Raw genomic sequence first — 20561 nt, 5'->3', positions numbered from 1 at the left:
CTGGGTTTGCCCATGGCCATCAACCAGAACGGCCAGGACTGCAGCAAGAAGGATGTGAGTTAGGTACATAGAGGCCTCTCAACCTCACCTTCTCTGGGAGTACTTATGGAATGGCAGCAGCAGACTGTTTCATCTAGAGACTTCCGTTCGTGGCCTGAAAGGTCAGGGAGTGAGAGAGAAGGGGAAAGAAAGCAGGAGAGCGCAGGACAGAGTGTTAGTTCCCCGGGCCCCTCTTTGGCAGAGGCGGTGGGTGGGGTGCCCAGGCCTCCGGTCTGGGCGCTGAAGTGGAGGAAGGAATTTGTCTCGGGTGTGGTGGGGCCGAGAGCCGGGTAGCCAGGGAATGGAATGACAAGGCTGTCAAGTGGCAAAGCAAGGGTTTGTGGGAAATGGAGAGAAAGACCCTTCTCCAGCGGGAGGGAGAGAGAGGGAGCCTCAGCCTCGGGCTTCCTGCTCCGGGGGCATCCCCAGCCCCTCTCCAGGTCAACAGAGGTCTTGTACCTCCGCTGTGGCTTCAGCTTGGCCAGGGGGAGCCCAGAGCTACTGCGTGAGAATTAGAGTGACACCTGCCCAGCCTGGGCCCAGGCCCTAGAGAGGGTAAGGCTGGGGGTGACCACAGGGTGGACTGAGGATTAGGTGCCTTCTTTGTCCCAAGAGTGCGGAATGCTCAGGCCAGTTCTGCTGTCCCTCTGGGTACCAGCATTCCCGCTCCCCTGGGGGCAGCCGGTAAGGCTCTAGGAGAAAACCCATCCTTGCTCTAGTCCTGGCCAGGTGCTTGGGCGGGGGTGGGGGGACAGTTCTGAGAGTTATTCCATAATTCCTCCTCCTCTGTACCAAAGCCAGGAATCTCTGGTCTCCTAAGGGAACTGAGACTTGAAAACCCACCCAGGAAGTCCCTCTTTCCCTCTCTCCACCTTCCTTTTTGCTGCAGTGAGGACCAGGTAAGAAGTCTGAGCAAGAGAATGGGGCAAGCTTCCCAACTACCTGAGCCTAAGAATGGACAGTTTGAAGTCAGGCTGGGGTCCCCGGATGGGGGCCGGGTGAGCAGACAAGCTGCCACGCGTGAGTGTTACAAGGAAGCTGGTCAGCCACCCAATCCCTTCTGGGAGCCCAGGTCCCCAGCTCCCAAGCTTCCAGCCTGGAAAGATGTATGAAGTGATTGCCCACCTCTGTCCACTCTGCCCCCATCCTTCCAGGCTCTCTCCACACCCCTGTCCTCCCCGCTCTCTGTCTGGCCTACCCAACCAGGAGTTGGAAATTTCTCCCATCACTTTCCCACGTCTGTCCTCGCAAAGCCACCAGGGGAGACACCCCTCTGCCCCTCCCAACCTAAAGCTCCTCTGGGATTCCTGACTGTCAGAGGACAGGGCCACAGTGGTCCTTAAACACCCCTCCCCCACCCCTAGGGCTGGCAGCGGCAGCTTCCAGCCTCCTTGAAGCTGCCCAAGGGGGAGGCAAGAAGTGGAGAGGGGCTGTTCTGCTGGGCTGGCTGGGTGCCCACGGGAGGGAGGGCCCTCCACACTCAGATGTGTGACCTTGAACCCCTTGCTACCCAAGCCAACCTTGCCAGGCACTTTCAGCAGTGGGCTTTAGATGAAGCTGATGTCTGACAGTGAACACATTCTAGACATTCTTAGGAGACCCAGGGCCCCCCGCCTCAATCAGGACCCCTCCTGGGTGTCTCACTCAGTGCCACCCCGAGCCTCTAGAGGGCGCGGGAGAGCAGCGCTGGACTCCTCTGCCCCTGGGGCATACCCTGGTGGCTCTCCACTCAGGCCCCTGGAACCAACCAAATGCCCCCACCTCCTGCCCTTGGTGCGGGGGGATACACACCGGAGGCTGTGCAGCCAGACTCACTGTCTAGGGGCAGGAGAGTGGGGGCCAGACCTAGGAGGGGGGCTGCTCAGAGGATACAGGGACATGCTGTAGAGGGGCTGTGGGGGATGCTGAAGAATGGTGGGCGGGAACAGTGGAAAGATGATCAGACTCCAATCTGAGATTATTCTGCTGTTCATCTGGGCGCCGAAAGGAGAGCTCAGCCGCCGCTCCCACCACCCCACCCCGGGCCCCAGGGAATCTCTGCCTGACCTGGGAATAATGAGGGGCTTCTTGGCCCACCCAGCAGAACTGCAAAGCTCCTCACCTGACATAGGACCAGAACTTGTGTGAGGCAGTGAGGGCACAAAAGTTAAGGAGGTGAAGTTCCCATCGTGGCGCAGCAGAAACGAATCCAACTAGTATCCATGAGGACACAGGTTCGATCCCCGGCCTCACTCAGTGGATTAAGGATCAAGCATTGCCGTGAGCTGTGGTGTAGGCTGGCAGCTGTAGCTCCAATTAGACCCCTAGCCTGGGAACCACCATATGCCACGGGTGCAGCCCTAAAAAGACAAAAAAAAAAAAAAAAAAAAAAAGGTAAGGAGGTGCTCACTCTCCAGTGCAAGGTTGGCCCTCTTAGTGACACCTCCGATAATACTGCAGCCTGCCACCTCAGCCCCCTTATCTCAGTCCCAGCACTGCCCTCTGTGCTGCCTGTCCTGGGGACTGAAGCCACAGGTGTATTTGAGGCAGAGGTGGGGTGGAGGAGTAGAAGGGTCACTTTTTCACACAGGACCCTTCAAAGAAAAAAACTGGCCCCACTTTAGCAAGAGGAGAGGGAAGCAAAGAATGAGGAGGGACACAGCTGTCAGCTGCTTGAGCCTAGGCCCCAGTGGCTGTCTCTGTCAGTGTATTTGTGCATCCAAATTATGGTTCTCAGAGTTCCTGTTGTGGCTCAGCAGGTTAAGAACCCAACTGGTATCCATGAGGATGCAGGTTCAATCCCTGTCCTCTCTCAGTGGGTTAAGGATCTGGCATTGCCACAGGTCACTCAGATGCAGCTCAGATCCAGTGACGCCATGGTTGTGGCATAGGCCTGCCCCTAGCCTGGGAACTTCCATATGCTGCAGGTGCAGCCTTTTTTTTTTTTCCTTTTCTAGGGCCGATCCCACGGCACATGGAGATTCCCAGGCTAGGGGTCGAATCGGAGCTGTAGCCACCGGCCTACACCACAGCCACAGCAACGCGGGATCCGAGCTGTGTCTGCAACCTACACTATAGCTCACGGCAACGCCGGATCCTTAACCCACTGAGCAAGGTCAGGGATTGAACCCGCAAACCTCATGGTTTCTAGTCAGATTCGTTAACCACTGCGCCACAACGGGAACTCTGGTGCAGCCATTAAAAAAAAAAAAATGTTGTGGATCTCCAATTTCTTGCTGTGTGTCCTTGGGCAAGTTACCCAACCTCTCTGAGCCTCAGTTTCTTTAAAAACCGGTATCAATAATACCTACACCATAGGGTGGAGGTGAGGATTAAATGAGCTAACATATGGAAAGAAGGTAGCATAAGCCCCTGGCTTGCACACAGTAGAAGCTAAATTAATGGTGATTGCTATTCCCATCATTAATAATATCGTTATTGTGTGTGGCCTCAGCTTCCTTTGCTGCCTATTTCCCACCGCCTTCCTACACATACATCCTACCCCAGCCAGACAGGTCTTCTGAAAGCCACAAACACACACACGGCTCCTTTCTTTCTCCTGGTCTGTGCCTCACTAGCTGTGAGATGCACCTCTTAAAACAAGACTGTTTGGTATAGCCCAGAGAACTATAGCCAATCACTTGTCATAGAACACAATAGAAAATAATATGAGAAAAAGAATGTACATATATATACGTAGAATGTATATGTGTATTGCTGTACAGCAGAAATTGACAGAACGTTATAAATCAACTATACTTCAATAAAAAAAAAAAATTAAGAGGGAATTCCCATTGTGACCCAGCAGTAACAAACACAACTAGTATCCATGAGGATGCAAGTTTGATCCCTGGCCTTGCTCAGTGGGTTAGGGATCTGGCATTGCCGTGAACTGTGGCATAGGTCACAGACATGGCTCGGATCTGGCATTGCTGTGGCTGTGGTGTAAGCCGGCAGCTGCAGCTCCGATTCAACCCCTAGCCTGGGAATTTCCATATGCCTTGGGTGGGGCCCTAAAAAGCAAAAAAATATAAAAAATAAAAATAAATCTAAAAAGAAAGACTTCCTGGGAGTTCCCATCGTGGCTCGGTGGTTAACGAATCCAACTAGGAACCACGAGATTGCGGTTCGATCCCTGGCCTCGCTCAGTGGGTTAAGGATCCAGCATTGCCATGAGCTGTGGTATAGGTCACAGACGCAGCTCGGATCCTGTGTGGCTGTGGCCTAGGCTGGAGGCTACAGCTCCGATTGGACCCCTAGCCTGGGAACCCCCATGTGCCTCGGGTGCAGCCCCAGAAAAAGACAAAACAAACAAAAAAAAGACTTCCTGGATTACTTCTCAGCGGCCTCCCCAAAACTCCTGCAGCGTGAGCTGGCTACAGCACTCACACCAGCCTCAATTTGCTATTCGATGCATTTGACTTTTTGAGGGTGTATGTGTGTGTGAGAGATCTCTGTCCAAGCATACTTACACAGAAGGGACTGTGTTTTTCGGTGATCTGAGTCCCACCCCCACGGCAGCCTAAGGACTAATACGGGCCTGCAGGCGTAGGTAACCATGTGCAGACTCTGTGCGAATGATGATGATATAACAGTCGGTACTGCCACTGATTGCATTCCTGTGTGCCTTACCTTATCTCATTAATCCCCACGATAACCCTGAGACGTAGGTTATGATTGTAAAACTACAGTTTGCGGAGTTTAAGTAACTTGCCCAAGGTCATACCACCAATAAACAACAAAGCCTGGGATTTAAACTGTCTGGCTCCAAAACCTGCCCGCTTCACCACTTTGGTTTAAACAAAAGAGTGAGCTGAAAACCAGAAATTCCTTTTGGTGCTCTAACAGTAAAGCGAAGTGCTATCAGAACTTGAGTCCAGGGAGTTCCCGTGATGGATCAGCCAGTTAAGAAAGAACCCGACTAGTATCCATGAGGATGCAGTTTCAATCCCCGGCTTCACTCAGCGGCTTAAGGATCCAGAGAGTGGCTGTGGCTGTGGTGTAGGCCTGTAGTTGCAGCTCCGATTCACCCCCTAGCCCAGGAACTTCCATGTGCCCCGATGCAAAAAAATAAATAAATAACTTTAGTCCAATGCTTTCAGGGTTTCAAATCAGAGTCCATTGATAGGTCTCAATCACACACGGGTCGTCATGAGGCCAGAGACCTCAGTCACTGCAGAAAGAGGTACCTTGCCTTACTCACTAGGGTTCTAGAAAAAAAATAGGCAAATGAAGTTGAAAATTATTCATCCCAGAGTGAATCAGAAAAATCATTTACCAGATTTTTTTTTCCCCTTTTTTTGAGGACTGCACTCATGGTGTATGGAAGTTCCTGGGCTAGCAGTCAAATCGGAGCTGCAGCCAGAGCAACACTGGATCCAAGCCACATCTGAGACTTACACCATAGCTCATGGCAACGCCAGATCCTTAACCCACTGAGCAAGGCCAGGGATCGAACCCAAATCCTCAGGGATACTAGTCAGATTTGTTTCTGCTGTACCACAACAGGAACTCCCTCACTTACCGTATTGATCAAAGTTCAATCTCCAGAATGCTTGAGTCTATCCTAGTTTAATTTTAACTGTCTGTAGGCGAAGCTTAATTTACCCTCTCTTTTTAGATCAACAACTTAGCAGCTTTTTGATAATTAAATGGGCAACATTGGTCAGTCACCAAATACGACATGGAGCAACCACAGAAGACCACTCACTGACTGATTTTCACATATACCCCCATCAGAGTTCCTGCTGTGGCTCAGCAGTAACAAACTCGGCTAGTATCCATGAGGACTCAGGTTCAATCCCAATCAGTGGGTTAAGGATCCAGCGTTGCCGTGAGCTATACTGTAGGTCGCAGATGAGGCTCAGATCTGATGTTGCCGTGGCTGTGGTGTAGGCAAGCAGCTGCATCTCCAATTCAACCCCTAGCCTGGGAACTTCCACATGCTGCAGGAGCGGCCCCTGCCCCTTCCAAAAAAAAAAAAAAAAAAAAAAAAAATATGCCCCCATCAATCCCCAACTGTTAAAGTAAGATTTGGCCACGGGAAATGCATCCCCCTCATGCCTCTGTCCTCCTTTGCCACCTTGATTTTTCTTTCTTTCTTTCTTTCTTTCTTTCTTTCTTTTTTTTTTTTTTCTTTTTGCTTTTTAGGGCCCCATGTGTAGCATGTGGAATTTCCTAGCCTAATGGCTGAATCAGAACCACAGCTGCTGTCCTACACTACAACCACAGCAACACAGGATCCAAGCCAAGTCTGCGACCTACACTGACGCTCACTGCAACGCTGGATCCTTAACCCACTGAGCAAGGCCAGGGATCGAACCTGCAACCTCATGGATACTGGCCACAATGGGAACTCCCTTGCCATCTTCCTTTCATAGTTCTAGCTCTAAATAGATTTGGAATATCTACACTACATTCCTCTCCCTGTGACTCTGTTTCCTTTCCTGGAAAATGGGGATATAAACTATCGATTCCACAGAGCTGTCACAAGGATGTCAGGAGGTGACTGACGAGTGCACAGGGCTTGGCACATTGTGAGTGCCTTATAAATACTTGAGGCCGTGGTGGTGTCATTTTAAGCTGGGAAGATGTGCCCAGATGCTGATTCCATTTCGGCTGCAGGGAAGCGGTTTCTCCCAGAGCCTCTTCCCACCTGCCTACCAGAATGCATTTCCTGGGAAATTGGCCTTACGCTCCGTCCTGCCCCACCAGTCACATCTCGGTCCTCCAGAGACTTAGTATCAACATTGAACTCCATCACTAAGAAGTAGTAGGAACGCATCCAATTCATTCCCCCCCCCACCGCCCCGAAATGGAAGGCAAAACCTTCTGCAACCTACACAACTTGCTCCAAATCATATACTGTGTGATTCCAGACTCCCTGCAGCAAAAATCCTACGTATCCAAAAACCAGACCTTTACAACCTCGGCCAAGAAAACCAAGTTTGCTTAAAACACTTCTGGACTCTTTCTTTCTGTGAATTGACCTCAGACTCCCTTGTACACCAAACAAGGAAATCGGTCTCATAATTTGGTGCCACACCTTGTTTCAGACAAAAAAAAAAAAAAAGTGTTGTTATTACCTGCTCAGTTTGTTCCCTCTCCTGGGTCACACATCTTGGCATTAAATAACTTTTGGCTATTTCCACATTCTATTCTGTCCCCAAGGACATAGGAACATTTTTATCATAACAAAGATTCTGAAGGCAGTTCATTTGTTCTATTGTCATTCATAAATTTAGTAAATATTTCTTGACATTTTCTCACATACCAGTCCCTGCACAGGGGGACGAAATGCCATCGTAAACCGGACTGACACCACCTCTGCCCTCTTGGAATAAATTCATTAGCTCCCGGGTAGAGCAGACCTGGTCTATGATTTAGTAGAACCGGTCATCCTAAAAGCCTCGAATCACAGGTTAAGAGACTTTGGGGAAAGACAGCAGCCTGAACACCGGCAGCCCCTTTCACTCTTTCCTGAAATGCCGTTAAAGCAAAGTTAAAGGCTTTCTACATTTTTCTTTCATTTTGACTGTTTTTCTTAAGGTATATACCCACAAGGCCAGGGAGAACAGGTGTGTTGTGTATCACAGCCTCACAATTTTGGAAGCTAGAAAGCAGATGGAAAAAACAGGAAAGAACCTAATGGTGAAAGCCATTACCACCTAATCTATACCCTAAAATCCCCCAAAGGCTCAGGAATTGGCACTTGTTCCCTCTGGAAGTAAGGGTGGAGGGGGTCGAGTAAATAAAGAAGACTGGAGAAAATGGGTTTTGTAGGGGTTTTTTGTTTTGTTTTGTTTGTCTTTTTCTGGGGCCGCTCCCGTGACATATGGAGGTTCCCAGGCTAGGGGTCTAATCGGAGCTGTAGCTGCCTGCCTACGCCAGAGCCTCAGCAATGCGGGATCCGAGCTTCGTCTGCGACCTACACCACAGGTCATGGCAACGCCAGATCCTTAACCCACTGAGCAAAGCCAGGAATCGAACTTGCAACCTCATGGTTCCTAGTCACATTTGTTAACCACTGCACCACGACGGGAACTCCTGGAGAATGTGTTTTAAAAAGCAGTCAGATCCTCAGATTCTCCCCCTGTCCCATACAGCCAGGCAAAGTCTCCTCCCTGGTGAGGGGGAAACAAAGGGTCTCTGACAAGGAAACCCCAGGACAGTGAAGGCAGGAGTATCTCATTGAAAATATTCACATAGTGGATGCTGAGACCTGGGTCCTCTCACCCACTGGAATCCCACAACACTGGCCTCTTTCCTCCAGGCTGGAAACTGGAGTGTGCAGTTCTTTGGAATCTTGACAACCCAAAAGGAAGAAAAGACCCAAAGATACTAACGTCAGAGGCTTCAGAATGAAATGTCCCTGCCCCGGAGTTCCTGTTGCGGCTCAGCGGTAACAAATCCGCCTAGTATTCATGAGGATGTGGGTTCGATCCCTGACCTCAATCAGCAAGTTAAGGGTAAAGGATGTGGCAATGCCGTGAGCTGTGGTGTAGGTCACAGACTTGGGCTCAGATCCTGCGTTGCTGTGGCTGTGGCAAAGACCTCAGCTGCAGCTCAGATTTGACCCCTAGCCTGGGAACCTCCATATCCTGCATGTGTGGCCCTAAAAAGCAAAAAAAAGAAAGAAAAGAAGAAAGGAAAAAAGGAAGAAAACTCCCTGCCACATCACCCTAGAGTGAGGCTCACAGATAACAAAACACACACACACATGGCTTCCAACTAGCTTTTCAGACCCCCACATTTAAAAATTAGCAAAAAACAACAGCTTCTGAGCCATCTGAGGAAAGCTTCTAATACAAGAGACAGCCCCAAACAAAGCAAAACGTGACTTGGAGGAAGCCGAGACTATGCAGCAGGAAGAAAGCTTAAAAATATTATCATTATACCCTGATCCTGATAAGGAAAGTGTTGCAAAAAGGAAACAAAAATAGAATAGTATTTGCTAAAAAGAGAACACCAGAGAGAGAGAAAGATCTTGAAAGATCAAACATGCCAGAGCAGAAATGAAAAACTCCGTAGAGCTTTGGAAAATAAAGCTGAGGAAACGTTCATAAAATGGAGGGAAAACAACAAAAGGATGGGAAAATATTCACCTACAACAGAATTAGAGGAGAAGTGTGGGCACTAATAACCAAATAACAGGAGAACATCCAAACAGCTGGAGAAACAGAAACTAAGGGAAAGCCATCATCAGTGACATCGGCTAAGAAAGAACCGAAGAACTTCTGAGATACAGTGCAGTGGGACCATTTTTTAAGGTACCGTTTTCAATTTCAATTTCCAGTGGTTCATTACTAAAACATAGGGATACAATTGATTTTTGTATATCTCTCTTGGATCTTACAACCTTACTAAATCCATTTATTAGTTCTAGCAGCTTCTTCGTATATTCCATCAGATGGTCTACCTGGATGATTACGTTGTCAGCAAATTAAAACAATTTTACTTCTTCCTTTCCCATATGAAGGCCTTGTATTTATGTGTCTTGCCTTATTTATTGCACTGTTAGAACTTCTGGTACAATGTTGACTAGAAACAGTAAGAGTAGACGCCCTCGTCTCATTCCTGATCTTAGCACCTTCATAGGTTTTTTGGTAGAGGTGCTTTATCAGGTTGTGGAAGTTCCTTTCCATGCGTGGTTTGCTAAAATTCTTTTATCGGGAATGGCTATTGAATCCTGTCAAATGCTTTGTATACATCTATTAAGATGATCATTTTTTTCATTTTTAATTAGATGGTATAATGAATTACACTGATTTTTTTTTTTTTTTTTTTTTTTAGAGCCACACTCATGGCACATGGAGGTTCCAAAGCCAGGGGTTGAATCAGAGCTGTAGCGCCCAGCCTATGCCACAGCCACAGCAACATCAGATCCGAGCCACGTCTGCAAACTACACCACAGCTCAGAGCAACACTGGATCCTTAACCCACTGAGCGAGGCCAGGGATTGAACCTGCATCCTCTAGTCAGATTCATTTCTGCTGAGCCACGATGGGAACTCCTGATTTTTTTTTTTTTTAATGTTACCAACCTTCATTCCTAGGATAATTTCCACTTGGTCATGATGTGTTACCATAGAGATAAAAATAGAGTTAGATTTGATTTACAAAAATTTGTTGGGAATTTTTGCATCAGTGCTCATGAGGGATATTGGTTTATAGTTTTTCATTCCTATAATATCTTTGTAATTTTGGTATTAGAGTAATGAGAAGTTCTTCCTCCTTTGTGATTTTCTAGAATTAATAATTTCCTAGAATTGATATTATTTCTTCCTTAAATGTTTAGCAAAGTTCATCAGTAAAGCCATCTGGGTTTGGAGGCTTCTAAATCCAGTTTCAATACTGTGTAATAACCTACATGGGAGAAGAATCTGAAAGGAACGAATATATGTACATGTATAACTGATTAACTTTGCTGTACACCTGAAACTAACACAACTTTGTATGTCAACTCTATTTCAATAAAATTTATTTAAGAAAAAAAAATACCAAACACACATATAAAAATTGGTCTAGGTCTCTTCAGCTTATATAGTTCTTTTTCTTTTTCTTTTTCTTTTCTTGGGGGTTGGGGACCATGCCATGGCATGGGGAAGTTCCCAGGTCAGAACCAAAACTTCACCACAGCAGTGGCCCACGCCACTGCAGTGACAATGCCGGCTCCTTAACCCACTGCATCACAGGGGAACTCCACTCCAAGTTCTCTATTTCTTCTTAAGTAAACTTCCTGTAGTTTGTGTCTTTCAAGGAATTTGTTTATTTCATCTAAGTTACGGAAATTATTAGAGTAAAATTGATTGTAACATTCTTTTACTACATGTATCCTTTACTTTTAATATCTGTATAATCTATGGTGAAGTCATCCCTTATTTTTTTTTTCTTTTCAGGGCCACACCTGCAGCATATGGAAGTTCCTAGGCTAGGGGTCGAATCAGAGCTACAGTTGCCGGCCAACACCACAGCTCACGGCAACACCAGATCCTTAATGCAATGAACAGGGCCAGGGATTGAACCCACATCCTCATGGATACTAGTCAGGTTCGTTTCCATTGAGCCACAATGGGAACTCCCCTAACTGGGTTCTTAACCCGCTAAGCCACAATGGGAATTCCTGAAGTCATCACTTTTATTCTCTCTCTTTCTCTCTCTCTCTCTCTCTTTTTTTTTTTCTTTCTTTTTTTGGCTGAGACCACAGCATGCAAATGTTCTTGGGCCAAGGATTGAACCTGAGCCACAGCGGTAACCCAAGCCACAGCAGTGACAACACCCAGACCTTAACCACTAAGCCACCAGGGAACTCCTCATACTTGTCTTTTTGAAGAAAAGTAAGAATGTCTGCATGGCTGAGGAGAGAGGAAGTTAGGGGTCGGAACATGTAAAGTCTAATAGGCCGCTGTAGAAACTTCACATTTAAATCTGAGTTGGGAGGGAGAATCCTGGATGGCCTCCCAGGATCCCCCTCTCACTGTGTACCCGCTCTGTGCACTCCCAGGACTGTGACCATGACAGCTTTCACCCCTGTGATTAGGTTATGCTATATGGCACAGTTGACTCGAGAAATGAGAGATGGCCCCAACGGGCCTGACCTCGTCACATGAACCTTTTAAAAGCAGAGTTTTCTCAACAAAGAAAAACAAACAACCCAGTTCAAAAATGGGCAAAAGGCTTGAAGAGACCTTTCTCCAAAAATATACAAACGGCCCATAAGCATAAGAAAAGATGTCCAACATCAGTAATGCTTAAGGAAACATAAATCAGAACTACAGCGAGATACCACGATACGACCATGAAGATAATTACTACAAAAAGAGACAGGGAGGGAGGGAACAGAATAAGTGTCAGCAAAGATATAGAGGAACTAGAACCCTTGTGCACTGTGGGTGGGAATGTAAAATGATCCAGCCACTGTGGAACGCAGTATGAAGAGTCCTCAAAAAATTAAAAAGAGAATTATTATATGATCCAGCAATTCTACGTCTGGGCATACACCCAAAAGAACTGAAAGCAGGGTCTCAAAGAGATCCTTGTACATCTATGCTCATAACAGCATTATCCACAACAGCTAAGACATGGAAGCAACCCAAGTGTCCTTTGATAGAAAAATGACTAAGCAAAATACGGTGCATACCTACAATGCACGATCATCGGGCACATCAACATTCTTTAATATGCTGCAGTATGGATTCCCCTTGAGGATGCTATGCTAAGTGAAATAAGCCAGTCACAAAAAGACGGTATGGTTATGGTATGATTCCACTTATATGACGTACTTAGAGTAGTCAAAATCATCAGGACAAAAAGTAGAATGGGGGAGTTCCCGTCGTGGCGGATCGGACTAGGAACCATGAGGTTGCGAGTTCGATCCCTGGCCTTGCTCAGTGGGTTAAGGATTTGGCGTTGCCGTGAGCTGTGGTGTAGGTCGCAGGCGAGGCCTGGATCCCCCGTTCCTGTGGCTGTGGTGTAGGCCGGCAGCTACAGCTCCGATTTGACCCCTAGCCTGGGAACCTCCATATGCCACGCGAGTGGCCCAAGAAAAGGCAAAAAGACAAAAAAAAAAAAAAAAAGTAGAATGGTGGTGGCTGGGGACCAAGAGGAGGGAAAGATGGAAAATTATTGTTTAATGGGTATATACTTTCAGTTTGGTCAGATGAAAGAGTTCTGGAAATGATGATGTTTGCACAACATTACGAATGTATTTCACACAGCCAAGATGTACACTTAAATGGTTATGGTGGAAATTTTTATGTTACGTTTATTTTACCACCATAAAAAAATTAGAAAAAAAAACAAGCAGAGTTTTCTTTGGCTGGTCAAAGAAGAGAAAGTCAGGCATTGAGGTCCTGACATCCCATTGCTGGCTTCCATATGGAGGTGGCCGTGCGGCAAGGAATGCAGGCAGCTTTAGGAGCAGCAAGCAGCCCTGGCTGACAGCCAGCAAAGAAATGGAAACGCAATGCTACCTACAGTCGCAAAGAACCAAATTCTGCCAACAATAAGAATGATCTTGGAAGTGGATTTTTTCCCCAAGAGTCTCCAGATAAAAACTCAATCCAGAGTTCCCATCGCAGCTCAGCAGTAACGACCCTGACTAGTATCCATGAAGACACGGGTTCGATCTCTGGCCTTAATTCAGTGGGTTAAGGATCCGGCATTGCCATGAGCTGTGGTGTAGGTGGCAGATGCAGCTCGGATCTGGCATTGCTGTGGCTGTGGTGTAGGCCGGTGGCTACAGCTCCAATTCAACCCCTAGCCTGGGAACTTCCATATGCCAGAAGAGTGGCCCTAAAAAGCCAAAAAGAAAAAGAAAAAGAAAACACCCACAAAACTTAATCCAGCCAACACCTTGATTTAAACCTTGTGATACTCTAAGCAGAAAACCCAGCCAACCATGCCAAGCCTTCTGATTTACAGAACTGTGAGCAAATAAAGGGCTGCTGCTCAGTGGTGTTAACTAGTGTTCATTTAATATAGAGCAGTACGATGGGAAGACATAGTTACATATGACCTTTTTCGTGAGTTTTACTTTAATGTCACCCCAGTTAGACAGTAAGCTTCCTGAAGACCTAAACCCAACAGTCTACATGTCCCTCCACAAGACTAGGCCAGGTGTCACGTGGACACCCAGGAACTATTCCACAAATGGGTAAAATGTTTTGATCAAAGGCAAGCTATCTTCAACTGACCACTTTGCAGGACTACTGATATGACTCACACTCTTCTACTACTGATCAGCCTCTTCTACTGACCACTTTAAAGGACTACTCACTCATATGACTCACACTCAGTGCCTGCACCCCAATCCTCCCCATAGTCAGAGTCCTGGAGGTTCGTTTTCAAACACGAAAAGTCTCAGAGTTCCCGTCGTGGCGCAGTGGTTAACAAATCCAACTAGGAACCATGAGGTTGCGGGTTCGGTCCCTGCCCTTGCTCAGTGGGTTAACGATCCGGCGTTGCCGTGAGCTGTGGTGTAGGTTGCAGACCCGGCTCAGATCCCACATTGCTCTGGCTCTGGCGTAGGCCGGTGGCTGCAGCTCCGATTCAACCCCTGGCCTGAGAACCTCCATCTGCCGCGGGAATGGCCCAAGAAATAGCAAAAACACACCAAAAAAAAAAAAAAAGGGAAAACGAAAAGTCTCAGCCTTCATGTTCCCATCACTGTCAGCCCAACTGAGGCCTTTTCAGCTCCCACCTGCATGAGGGCAAGGGTTCCCAAAGAGCCTCACATCCCCTCTTCCTATCTCAGGTCGTCCTTGGTCACCTCCACCTGGCTAATCCCCCTAAGATAACACTGGGCACATGTAAGCCCTTTCTCTAAGACCTCCATCAGGCTCCTCATCAGCCACTCAGGTGAGCTGGGTGCCTCACACCAGGCCGTGAGCATCTTGAGGGCAAGGGCCGTGTGTCGAGCATCTTGGTAGCATCATTAGTGTTTCATGTCTGTATAAGTTGTTTTTTGTTTTTTGGTTGTTTTTTCTTTTTTTCAGGTTGCAAGTGGCATATGGAAGTTCCCAAGCTAGGAGTTGAATCAGAGCTGTAGCTGCCAGCCTACACCTCAGCCACAGCAATGCCAGATCCAAGCCGCGTCTGCAACCTACACTGCAGCGCATAGCAACACCAGATCCTTAACCCACTGAGTGAGGCTAGGGATTGAACCCATGTCCTCATGGATACTAGCCAGATTCGTTAACTGCTGAGCCACAACGGGAACTCACTGTATAGGGCTCTTGATGATAATGGTCATGACCATGAGAATTTGGAGGCTTCCTTTTCTTCTAGGTCAGAGAAAACCAGCCTGGGCTGTCATTCTCCCACGCTCTAAAGACTTAATCAGAAGCAGGGGAAAGCTGTGAAGCTTGTCTACTCTTTTCTATAAACCTACTACCCCCAACCCCTCCTCGCCCCTGGGAATCCCACCCGGCTTACTCCTTTATCTAGGTCAGCTGTCAGATCTTTTGTTCACAATAAAGGGGTTCCCTTCCCAAGGGCGTATGTGGTTTAACAAGGAGATACCCTTAAAGGAAGCAAGTGTTAACGGTGGGGTTTCAAGTATCAGCTGGTGGGTGGAGTGAGATGTTTGGACTGGGATATAGAGCTTTGCTCCTGCATCCAAAAACACACGCCCGCTGGTGCAGCAGGACTGATGTTAATAAAAGAATAGCAGTGAACAGGCATACCCCCCTCCCTCCCACAGTTGGGAACAGAACAGGAATCCAGGAAATGGGCAGGATCCTGACTAGGCTGCTGGAAGGAAGAAGCTGAAGAGGAAATTTGTGAGATGTCTCTTAATGTCCTGGAGATCTTAACAGAATAAAAGCAGAACTTCTCCCACCCTCTCCACCTGACACCCTTCTCCTGCACCCCCAAAGGTCAAGTTGAGTTGGGGAGTGGACGCTTAGTCAAGAAGTGCAGGAAAGGCTACTACCGCCTTGGTCATTTTCATGCCCCCAACCTCATTACCACATCCAAAGAGAGGGGACCCCCTTTCCGCAAGTCCAACCCACCCCAGGAGTGAAGGATGGAGAAGGCATCTTTGAGAACCATCCGACTCTCCCTACTCCGCCTGACCTGTACCCGCTACTGCAACTCAGGGAAAAGGACCCCTTTGCAACCCTCGCCTCCCCATAGTTGTAGCGCAGTTTTCTAGGCCCAGAGAGGGGAGGCTGCACTGGGCGTGCGCGCATGCGCAAGGGGCCACGCGGGCTGCAGAGTGTAATGGCAAAGGAGGAAGGGAGGAAGATGTGCACAGCTTGGGGCAGGGATGGGGGGGGGCTGGCCCTCTGGCATCCTGGAGGAGTCTTCCTCCTTAATTGCTCGAGCTCTACAGCTGTCACGGCTAACGAGAAATTAAAAAGCACCCTGACCCCTGCCCCCGCTCCCGCCATCCTCACAAGTGCTTTCTCAGCACGTTGCTCTCGGAGAAGCACCAAGCGGAGGATGCTGCGAAGACCCAGGACGCCTTGGGCCAACGGATCTCCACTCCCTCAGCGGGAGGCAGGGGGCCACAGTGGGGAAGGGAGCGGGAGTGGGTCCCCTGCTTCCCCGCTCAGGCGCTGGCTTTCTGGACGGCCCTGATTATTTAGTATCTCCTGCTTCGTAATCCCCACAGCTCGTCTGCGACTTGTCAGACCTCAGGCCCAGATTTGGAGTTTAGGAAACACACACACACGGTCCCTGGAACTACGGAATGAAGATCTCTAGACCCAGCTGCCCAGGGCACAGTGAGCAGTTATGTAAAATGGAAACGAAGGAAGGATGCGTCAGAAACCACAGCAAGAAGGCTCTCAGCACAAGGAAGAACTTCCCAGCTCTCTCGTGGCACCCAAAGACCCAGTCTCCTCGCTAAGGATAAGCAGCCTCTGCTTTGCTTGGGAGTCTGCATGATCTGGCCAGGTGCCTGCCTCCTCTCCCCATCCCCACCCAGAACTCAAGGCCAGACACTCACTTCCCTGCTCTCAGAATGGATTTCCAGCACCTACAGATTTGAGACCCTCAGGGTAGTTCCTCCGTGCCCCCTCCTCCTCCCAAGAACCACTGAATTTTCACAAGCAAGATGCTGTGTTGTAACGTCTTCCCTTCCCATTTTTCACCTCTACGCCACCCCGCCCCCACAGTTCTGCACAGGTCAGTTAAATAGCCGCATGGTATACTCGGATGACAGACAACCTCCCCCAATGGATCCTAATGCTTTCACTTTAAATAATAACACTGCAATGAACATCTCCGCTCACTTAGTGAATATGATTCCCGACTACATTTGCTATTGTTCTTTCAAACTTGTGTAGATACTATTGGAGATGAATGATCCTTGATTTCATTTCAAATTGTTCCTAACTTCATCATAGATTGTTGTTTTCACGGATTTTCTCAAATGATGGATACCCACCATACAGCAACTGCCCTTTGGAGTGTGAGGATGTCTTGAAGTTTTTAGTGTTCAAGTCAGGTTTTCCAGCTCAAGATGGTTGGTGTTCTGCGCACAAAGTCAACCAACAGGGAGTTCCCTTTGTGCCTCAGTGGTTGACCAACCCATCTAGGATCCATGAGGATGCAGGTTCCATCCCTGGCCTCGCTCAGTGGGTTAAGGATCTGGCATTGCCGTGAGCTATGGTGTAGGTCGCAGACGTGGCTCAGATCCCTCGTTGCTGTGGCTGTGGCATAGGCCAGCAGCTGCAGCTCCGAGTCATCCCCTGGCCTGGGAACCTCCATATGCCACAGGTGCAGCCCTAAAAAGAAAAGAAAAAAAAAAAAAAAAGTCAACCAACAGTTGCTGCACACACGCCATCCCCATCACGTTCGTATTCCGTTCTGGCAAACCTTACATAAGTCGGTTTTTACATAAGTCAGAATCCTTTCAGATCAGGAGATAAACGAAGCAGGTATCTGCTTGGCACCAATGTAAACACGGGGGGGGGGTGGAGGGAAGCTGAAAACCTGCCTAGTGAGGGTGTCACACAGCTCTCTTTGCCCGTGAACAAGGGTTACTTCAGAGCGAAGGAGCAGAGAGCGTGACACGCATTTCCACTCTGTCAGCCAGCACTCTCTCTTGCCAAGGCTGCTGGAAAAGCTTGACTCAGGCTGAGTTTACATAAGTCAGCCTTACGTAAGTGTATACCTATAAAGACGCTGGAAGGTACAAAGAGAAATGTAAATAGCTGGGATTATGGGTGTGAGTTTAGTTTGGGGGGACCGCATATTATGAGACCACTTTAAAAATAATGTAAGCGTGTTCAAGTTCAAGCTTGGGCAGAATGCCTACTATGCGCCCAGCCCTGCGGAGGGGTTGTCAGATAATTAAGAGAAGTGACGAGATGGTCCCTGCCTTAAGGAAGCCTATAATCAAGTTATGGAAAGCTCTAGAATCCGCTAAAGCAGGCCTCCATCTCCCTCCCACTTGGCTGGCCCTGGGACTCTGGCCACCGTCTGCTCACAGTTAATACCCCTCCCCTCCCCTCCCCCCTTCCTCCCTAGCCCAGCCCTCCCCTCATCCTGTCCCCCAGCCTGTCCCCGCAAAGGAGTAAACGTCTCCTTGTATGGGACAGTCCTTGGTGGGTCACTGACATTCACAGTTATGACAGTGTCAAAAGGCACCCCTCCCCCCCTTCACCCCCCTCCCTCAGCTGCCTTTCTTGCCTCCCCATTATCTTTGGGGTGGGAGGGGGAGACTCCAGGGTTCCTGCCTTCTCTCTGTCCCCAAACACAACCCAGGGGGACGCAGAATGGGGATGACGGAGGGAGCGGCAGACAGGCCTCCACCATCTGCGTGTTCTCAGCAATCAAATCCGTCCTCCCCGAACGCCTATCCCGGGATGGGGGGGCGCGGTGCTGAGTCAGGATATTCCTCACATTCCCTCCCTTCTCCTGCGGCCCAAATGCCGCAAACCCTGCCTCTGCGTGACCGGCCTCAGCTGAGTGGCTGCTCCTGGACCCTGACCCCAGCCCAGGACCAGCCCTCCTCCCTCACATGCGGCCGAAGGGGAGGCCGTGGGAAGGAGGCCCTGCTGCCTTCTCTCCTTGGGGGCCCTCGGAGGATGGGAGCCACCCTGCCTCCCAATGCCCCCGCTTCCCTCCCTCACCCCTGGCTCCATCTCCCCCACCCAGCCCCACTCACAGAATCCGCTGCCACGGATCTGGAAAGGACACGAAGATGGTGGAAAACGAGGAGCAAGACGAGTGCCCCCGCAAGGCATACAGCCAGCAGGGGTGACCGCCCAGGAGCTCGGTCCCCTCTTGTGTGCAATGTCGGGAGGGCCTCCTGCATGCAGAGGCAAGGTTAGAGGGAAGCTTCCAACACCAGGAGGCCCCCCCCAGCCTGAAGAGAGGCCCTGCCTTGTCCTCAGGGAGCCCCGAGTCTGATGAGGGAGACGCCCTCAAAAACTGTGAGCAAGGGAGGAAGGAGGCTGTGCTCTCGCCAACATGTACTCACTAAAGGCTCAGAAGTTCAAGGGCAAAGCTACAGGAGTGAGCCTGGAAGGGGTAAAAAGCAGGGGAACGCTCAGCAGGTCAAACTGGTCTAGACAGGAAAGGAAGGCTTCCTGGAGGAGGAGACTTTGGGGGACAGAAAACATTTCTGGAGGCTCAGAAGTGACCAGGAAGGATCTAGGCGAGTGGGAGAGCCCAAGACAGAGAAAAGGCCTCCTGTGCAGGTACTGGACAGGGAGCAGGACCCCAGCCTCCACTCCAAGTGGCAGTGGCCAAGGCCCTGTCCCTCTCAGGCCACAGATGCCTCCTCAGGACAGTGTGGGGCTCAGCCACAGGCCTCCTAGGGCACCTCCAGCAGGATGCGTGCCAGGCAGCCCCCTGCTCGGCTCAGTGTTTTGCTGTCCAGCAAAGGACCTGCGTTTTCACTTTCATTGGCCCCACAGATTCTACTTCCGGTCTTGCCCCCAGCCCGGAAGTTGTGTTTTCCTCTCTGTGGTCTCCTCCTCTGGAGAAGCCCTCCTGCGGAGGAAAGCAGGAGGGTGGCCTGAGGGGCTTGGCTCCCGCTCCCCAGACTCCCCCGACTTCCCTGGCTCCTAAGGCTTGCGTTCAGGGAGGAGGTGGGTGCTCCCGAGGCTGTGGCCTGAGTCCTGGCTCCTGGCACATGCAGGTCCCTGGCCTGACCCTTGGCAGCCGGCAGCAGCCCACTCAGCCCACAAATGGCCTCATCCCTCTGAGGGCCCAGCAGGATCATTTCACAATGCGTGTGCTCGATGGAGCCTGTTCTTGGAAAGCTGGGGACGGGACAGCTCAGTCCTGGGTGTGGGAAAGGCCTTGGCCCCTGGGGTCTGCCCTTGAATGGTAAACAGCCGAGGGCCCCCCCAGGGGAGGAGAGGGGGTGGGGGCAGGGTTTAGCCGGTGATCTGTGGCTGGGGAGAGACAAGGGTCCCCCCCAAGTGCCTACCACACAGCCTGCCCTGCTCAGGAGGAATACCCCAATCAGATGGAGGAGGCTGGGATTTGAGGATGGGAGGCCTGAGGAATGTGGCCAGGCAGGGGAGGACGTCATAGCCCAGTGGGCTGAGAGGGCTCAGGGCAGGGCCTGTCACTGTGCCCGGTTCCCATGAACATGCTGTATAGATTTGGGAGGGGAGAACTCGGAATTAGAGCAGGGGTGTTAGGAACCCTGTCCTCACTCCGCTGGCATCCGGCCCCCTGAGCTAGGACGCAAAAGCCAGAGAGAAGCCCGGGCCACAGGAGGCTGAGCAGGGGGCAGGCGTTCTCAGAGAAGACTTTCTAGAGAAAGGATTTGAAACAAACCTCCTTGTGTGGCTTTGCGCAGAACAGAACTGAGGGTGTCCTGGCAGAGCGAACAGCCTCTACAAAGGCCTAGAAGTGCCTGGGAAATGAAGATTCCACCCCCCACCACACTCCCCCCCCGCCCCCGCCCCAACCAAAACCCCTTTGGGTGAGGCGGGGAGGAGCTGGGCTGATCCATGGAAAAAAGCCCCTGATGGTGGGTCAGGGTCAATCCGCCTTTGATGTGCCAGTTCGAATAACTGAGGCCTGGATGCTTCTAATAGACAGGGGCCAGGCCGGCCACTTGGGGGCTGCTGG

At 49.8% G+C, this 20561-nt stretch overlaps 1 long non-coding RNA gene across 1 annotated transcript in view; it reads right to left on the bottom strand.

Moving 5' to 3' along the window:
* Nucleotides 1-19235, bottom strand: part of LOC106504420 — a 29180-nt gene extending 9945 nt beyond the window's left edge. Inside the window, exon 1 of the long non-coding RNA XR_001297869.2 lies at nucleotides 18637-19235. This is a non-coding gene — a long non-coding RNA (uncharacterized LOC106504420). The remainder of the gene's footprint in view (nucleotides 1-18636) is intronic.

Source organism: Sus scrofa, chromosome 7 (assembly GCF_000003025.6).
Source record: "Sus scrofa isolate TJ Tabasco breed Duroc chromosome 7, Sscrofa11.1, whole genome shotgun sequence".
Lineage (NCBI taxonomy): Eukaryota > Metazoa > Chordata > Mammalia > Artiodactyla > Suidae > Sus > Sus scrofa.
The sequence above is the reverse complement of the archived record's forward strand: the minus strand, read 5'-3'. Positions and strand labels throughout refer to the sequence as shown.